The sequence below is a fragment of the Macrobrachium nipponense genome, chromosome 6, assembly GCF_015104395.2.
Source record: "Macrobrachium nipponense isolate FS-2020 chromosome 6, ASM1510439v2, whole genome shotgun sequence".
Lineage (NCBI taxonomy): Eukaryota > Metazoa > Arthropoda > Malacostraca > Decapoda > Palaemonidae > Macrobrachium > Macrobrachium nipponense.
The window spans coordinates 134,385,814-134,393,313 of NC_061108.1; positions in this window are offsets into that span (position 1 = coordinate 134,385,814).

The following is a 7,500-nucleotide window of genomic DNA, read 5'->3' on the forward strand; positions in this document are numbered from 1 at the left end:
TTCTACAGAGACGTGGCACAACTCCTATAAATCATGCATAACAGTGTTGATAATAGTCATCAAACTGTATTACATTTTAATTAGTAAGACTCACACGAAAAGGACCATTATGTACTTTTAGTTCCATTATTTACTTTTAGTTCGAAAATTTTGAATTTTATAATTTTCGGTTTAGTTTCATAGCTTTATCACAGCAGTAACATAACCTGAGAACTTTTAAGTATGAGTAATATGGTATGATTATTGACAAAAAAAAAAAATCAGAATTATTTAAGGTGTAACTTATAGTTTTATTAGTTCATAAATGAATTTTTTGACTTTGAAGAAATAAATCAGAATGCGGGTATCGGCCTTCTTCACTGGGCACTCAATAACCTATCGGTTCCAGCGCCAGGTCACTAAACCAACATTCAAACATTCATAAGTCAAATGAAATCATATCAGGTCAAATAAGTTATTTATTTACTTCTCAGGATTTATAACAAAAAAGGTCTTGATAATGTAAAGTAATAATTTCTGTGAGAACTAAAGAAATGACAAAAGATAACTTTTGTACAGTGTCTGTTTGTTTTGTTTGTTTGTTGTGCCTCCATTTTGCATAAAGTGACTGAAAAAAGCACTTATTTATCCCACCCTTCAGCCCCCACAACCTCGCTCCCCCAACCCCGCCCAAAGAAAAAAAAACTCATAACAAAAAGGTATTCATAATGTAAAGCCGTTTCTGTTGGAACTGATTCAATGTTCGTGTGTTTGTGTTTCGTCCTCCTAAAGTGTCTAAAAAAAACACATACCGCCGCCCCCCCCCAAAAAAAAAAAAAAAAAAAAAACAGATAACGAAAAAACCTTTACAATGTCAACCCGTTTGTGTGTCAGGTCAAGAAAGAACAAAAGATACGTTTCCTTCAGTGTTTTCTGTCTGTGTTTGTTGTTCGTTCGCGTCTTTCATTCACATAAAAGTGCCTACAAAAAAAAAAGCCATCCACCGAATAAAATCCTTGAACGCGTTTTGTGTGAAATAAATGGATTGTGTTTTGGTTCCGCCGAGGGCAAAAAGAGAGAGAGAGAGAGAGAGAGAGAGAGAGAGAGAGAGAGAACTCAGCTTCGTTTCTTGCCCTTTTAGATTTCCATTATGTTGCTCTAATGAAATAGCAGAATTTATTTTTTTTATTTTTTTGCCCGTTTTCGAACTTATGAAGGTATCGTTACAGATATCCAAGGAGAGAGAACATTTCAGCAGTTTTCAAATAGAGATATTTGCAAAAGTGAGAGAGAGAGGTTTCTTGACCTTATATTACTCCTAAACGTGAACTCAATTCCACATATATAGTTAAAAGGAAATTTTTCTGTTTGGACTTAAAGCAAAGTTGATCATTCGTAATTTAAACATAAATTAAAAGAACTCTTTAGTAAATAGCAATACTAGTACGTAAACGATACAGAAAAAAACACAAATATATATAGAATTAAAACGCACCATCCAAGTGGATGCTCTGAGAGATAAAGCCATCTAAAGCTACCGTTACTAAATTTTATATCTCGACTCTAAAAAACTTAGGGAAACATATACTTAAATACTACGTAAATTTAAATCATTATCTACAATTTAATCAAAATATCAAGAGGTAAAATAAAATAAGTCATTTTCTTGCTCAGTACTTCCTTGTGGGCAACATTTTAAAATAAATTGTAAAACAATTAATCTCAGCTCGAGCTACAAATTTATTATAGGTAGACGAGTAAGAATTTTAAGTTTACTGAAATTCCAAGAACCAACATTTAATAATATTATTTACATTTATTAACCGGGAACAAAATTCCCTTAAGTTATATCACGACAACTTGGCCTCACAACGAAATGATAAGGCCTAGACAAACCCGGATAATTCTAACGAGGCATGCAAAGATAAGACATAAATAATAAAAAAAACTTCGAAAATTTTTTTTTTTATTATTTCTACGATGGTATTACTATAATTCTTTACTTAGCAATGTAAGCTATAACAGTATTCAGGCTTTCTAAAACCTTGTGTTTTTTCTGTATCGTTTACGTACTAGTATTGCTATTTACTAAAGAGTTCTTTTAATTTATGTTTAAATTACGAATGATCAACTTTGCTTTAAGTCCAAACAGAAAAATTTCCTTTTAACTATATATGTGGAATTGAGTTCACGTTTAGGAGTAATATAAGGTCAAGAAACCTCTCTCTCTCACTTTTGCAAATATCTCTATTTGAAAACTGCTGAAATGTTCTCTCTCCTTGGATATCTGTAACGATACCTTCATAAGTTCGAAACGGGCAAAAAAAAAAAAATAAATAAATTCTGCTATGTTTAGAAGGTTTACCTGTAGGGGTGGGTTAGTGATATAGTTCAAATGTAATTTACATTTTGATATATTCATAAGTAATTTACATTTTGATGTAAATCATGATATGATTTGCTTATATTAGATTTCAATGTAGGTTCACGATTTGACATCTCAAATGATGGATGGTTGATTCTCTCTCTCTCTCTCTCTCTCTCTCTCTCTCTCTCTCTCTCTCTCTCTCTCTCTCTCTCTCCAATCGTCTTTGTATGGTCAGTATCAGGTTGAAGATTCCGGGAGGAAGATGGGAATGGGAGGAACAGAGTGAAGTGGAACTGACTGAAAAGCGAAAATCCCCAATCTTTTGTTAGGGTGTCGGGTCAAATCACCACACTCTCTCTCTCTCTCTCTCTCTCTCTCTCTCTCTCTCTCTCTCTCTCTCTCTCTCTCTCTTTTTTTTTTTTTTTTTTTTTAGGGGCGCCAGAAATAACCCTTCTCTCCGATGGTTTTAGAGAGCTTTGGTGCTGAAGTAGAATCTTCCTTCTTTCTCTTTATTCACTCTCCATTTCATGGCATTATTTTTTTTATTAACTTTGTGTTTTATATTTTTTGGAACATTTGAAATTTTTATTTATTTTTTGTTGCAGAGGTAAGCCAGACATGTAAACAAGGATACCAAATATATTGATTATTGATTGGATTATTACCAGACGTATAAAGAAAGTTTCCAAATATATTAATTGGATTATTAATAATGGAATTTTTTTTCATATTTTTTTCCGTTAATGTTTTTTATATATATATATTTAGAATTACCTTAAATTTATTGCAGTATTAAATTTTTTTTCAAAGTAATTGGTAATAGGCGTAGCAGTGAAACATACCATCGTAATATGGTACCAGTAGACTCGACTATCTTCGTCAAGAAAAATATGATATAAGCTAAAACGACTAAAAAAAAGGTTAAACGAATTATAAAAAATAGGTTAAAAGTCTGAAAAAAATAAAGACAATTTTATAATTATTTGAAAGTTTTTGTTTTTATCTGCAACTGTAGCAGATGCTTTCAAAAGACGACGTCATCTCTCTCTCTCTCTCTCTCTCTCTCTCTCTCTCTCTCTCTCTCTCTCTCTCTCTCTCTCTGTCTCTCTCGTATATTTATCCACTTATTCTGGGGAAGGATGAAAATAGCCATATTGATGCAATTTTACGAGACGGAATTATTTCATGCGTGTCGCCATTATCTCTGCAACTTATTTGAAGTGAATTTCCTTCCATTTTCTGAAGAATTTATAAACAATCCAAATGAGCTTTTTACAAAAGTCACAACCTTATCAGTTTTTTACAGTTTCTTAGAAAATTCCCTAAATAGAAATGGGGTTACAAATATCACAAACTTGTCAGTTTTTTTTTAGTTCTTAGAAAATTCCCAAAATAGAAATGGGAAAAACTGAAGACAGAAGAAGAAGAAGAAGATTTTTTTCTTAATTATTTAGTTCTTTGTTTATTTATTAATTTTTTTATTCATTTACTTATTTGTACAAAGACATGGCATAACACATATCAATCATGCATAACAGTGTTGATAATAGTCATCAAACTGTATTACATTTTAATTAGTAAGACTCACACGAAAAGGACCATTATGTACTTTTAGTTCCATTATTTACTTTTAGTAATAAAATTTTCGGTTTAGTTTATAGTTTTATCGCAGCTGTAACATAACCTGAGAAGTTTTAAGTATGAGTAATATGGTATGATTAATGAAAAAAAAATAGGATTATTTAAGGTGTAAACTTACAGTTTTATTAGTTCATAAATGAAATTTGACTTTGAAAAAATATATCAGAATGCGGGTATCGGTCTTCTTCACTGGGCACTCAATAACCTATCGGTTCCAGCGCCAAGTCACCCAACCAAACATTCATAAGTCAAATGAAATCATATCAGGTCAAATCAGTTATATTTACGTCTCAGGATTCATAACAAAATGGCTTCGTAATGCAAAGCCATTTGTGTGAGAACTGAAGAAATGACAAAAGATACCTTTTGTACAGTGTCTGTTTGTTTGTTTGTTTGTTTCTGTCCTCCATTTGCATAAAGTGCCTGATAAAAAGACACTTATCTCTCCTACTCTTCATCCCCACCTCACTCTCCCAATCCCACATTTAACAAAAGGTATTTATAATGTAAACCCGTTTCTATTGGAACTGATTCAATGTTCGTGTGTTTGTGTTTCGTCCTTCTAAAGTGTCTATAAAAACACATACCGACCCCCCGACCCCCCGAAAAAAACCGCATAACGAAAGAGCTTTACAATGTAAACCCGTTTGTGTTTCAGGTCAAGAAAGGACAAAAGATACCTTTTATTCAGTGTTTGTGTCTGTTTGTTCGTTCGTTCGCGTCTTTCATTCACAAAAGTGCCTGAAATAAACAAATAAAAAAACCATCCCCTGAATAAAAACCTCGAACGCGTTTGTGTGAAATAGATGGATTGTGTTTGGTTCCGCTGAGAGAGAGAGAGAGAGAGAGAGAGAGAGAGAGAGAGAGAGAGAAACTCAGCTTCGTTTCTTGCCCTTTTAGATTTCCATTATGTTGCTCTAATGAAATAGCAGCAGAAGGAGTAGGAAGAGAAGCCAAGGAGTCCGCGAAGAGGAAAAAGATCAGCAGAAAATACCTTCCAATCTTTCCCGGGTCTTCCTCGACGACTTCTGCTTCAGATCTCTCGAAGAAAGGACGAAGAACTGGGTGTGAGAGAAAGAATCTCTCTTTCTTTTCTCTCTCTCTCTCTCTTCTCTCTCTCTCTCTCTCTCTCTCTAATGTTGTGGAGTATATTTTTTCGTTCTTTCTGGATTTTTCATTTGATCTGGTGGTTGTCATGGCGATTTATGATCTCGGTTGGTTATTGCGAGATATTGTTTTTTTTTTTTCTTTCTTTCCAGATGAGTCGCTTTCGTCCAGACAGTTTATTTTCTGCCAGGTATAGGGTCTGGGTGCACACACACACACACAACACACACACACACACACACACACACACATATATATATATATACACTATAAGTCATATATATATATATATATTATAACTATATTAGTATATATATATCATATGATCTATATATATATATATGTGTGTGTGTGTGTGTGTGTGTGTGTCTACCTCGACAAAAATCAACCAGCTCCTTAGCGACACTATTACTTACGAAAAAAACTGACGAAAAATCCCCTCCAGAACAACGTCCCCACAGATTTTTTTTCGGAAAGTAAGATTAATTGGCCAAGACAAAAAAGTGTATTGAAAACTATTAGAGAAATTTAAAGTAATAATCCTAAATTACCCTACTTTTATGGCCTTCCCAAAACTCACAGAGACAATCTTCCATTCAGACCCATCGTTTCATGCGCCGGAGCTTTCAATTACAAAATTTCTAAATGGTTAGCTGGCCTCCTTTCTCCTTTTTAGGCACTTTTTCTCCCAGTCACATTAAACATTCGGAAGATTTTTGTCACAAATTCAGAGAAGCACATATACCACTTCACAACATAAAACTTTTATGCCTCGACGTAGACTCCCTATTCACAAAAGTGCCAGTACAGGACGTTCTTCAGTTTTTAAGGGAAAAATTATCCCCTTATTCAGATCATTTCCCATTGGCGCTTGACAAAATAATAAAGTTAGTTAAATTATGTCCATGTAATAACGTATTTTCATTCGGGGAATCATTCTACAAGCAAAGATTCGGGTGTAGTATGGGTAGTCCGTTAAGTCCTGTTTTAGCCAATCGGTACATGGAATACTTTGAAACTACAGTAATAAATGCAATAAAACCCAAAAAACTTGCTGTGGATGAGATACGTGGATGACATCCTAACATTTTGGATAAATAATGTGGGGTAATTTTAATGAATTCCTCTCAAAATTAAACGCATTAGTGCCCCAACATCAAATTTAAAGTTGAATGGGAAACAGACAACAAAATTCCTTTTCTTGATGTTTTAATAATCAGAGACACGGCAGAATACAAATTTACCATATATAGAAAACCAACGTCTCACTTTCATATATTCACTACTTAGCTATCAAAACATTACTATCAAGATAGGTGTAGCTAGCAAAACCTATTCTTAAGAGCCTTACGAATTTGTTCCCCAGATTTCCTGGAAAAAGAATTTGAACTAATTCGCAAGCAACTTTCATCTTTAAAGTAGCCTGACCATATAATTGAGAAAGCAAATCAAAAAGCAAACGTAATTTTCTACCGACCCCCTAAAGACAAGACCAGACACACCAACAATAAAATAAAAATTCCTCACCTGGAGACGATTAAGAATAACCCACACCCTTGGGAAATCCAACCCTTTTGCATTTACCTAACCCAAATACCTTAGCTAAATCCCTGATTAACGTCCAACAAAAGACATCTCCAAAGACTCTGGGGTCTATGAGATCCCATGCCAGGACTGTGACCAATCTTACATCGGATTTACAGGTAAATCACTTCCCCAGAGATTAATACAACACAAACGGTCAGTTAGGTATGGACAACAGAACTCGGCTATTTTCAACCATATAAATGAACATAACCATAGAATAAACTGAAATTTGTCACGTGTAATTTATAGCAGCAACTGCCGGTACAAGAGTCAAATGATGGAATCGGCCTTAATAAAAGAGAAGCAGGTAATGAACATCTCAAAAGGCGGTGGATCTCAGATGTCGTCGACGAAGTTTTCATTCAACCAACGCTTAAGAAGATTAAAGGAAGATATCAGCGGGGGTGACCTAAATTGGCTTACTTGTGGACGGATCTCTTGGTTTATAAAGAATCCCACCCCTTTATTTTCTGTAAACTTTTCTCATTCATATCCTGAAGAGAGAGACAGCAGTCTCTGAAATATAGTACTTTTTCTCTCTACATTTGGCGTTTTTATGGGTCCTCTATTATATATATATATATATATATATATATATATATATAGATATAATATATATATATATATAATATATTATATATATATAGAATATATATATATATATATATATATATATATATATATTATATAATATATATATTATAATATATATATATATATATAGATATATATATATATATATATATATATATATATCTATATATATATATATATATATAATATATATATATGTGTGTGTGTGTGTGTGTGTGCGTGTG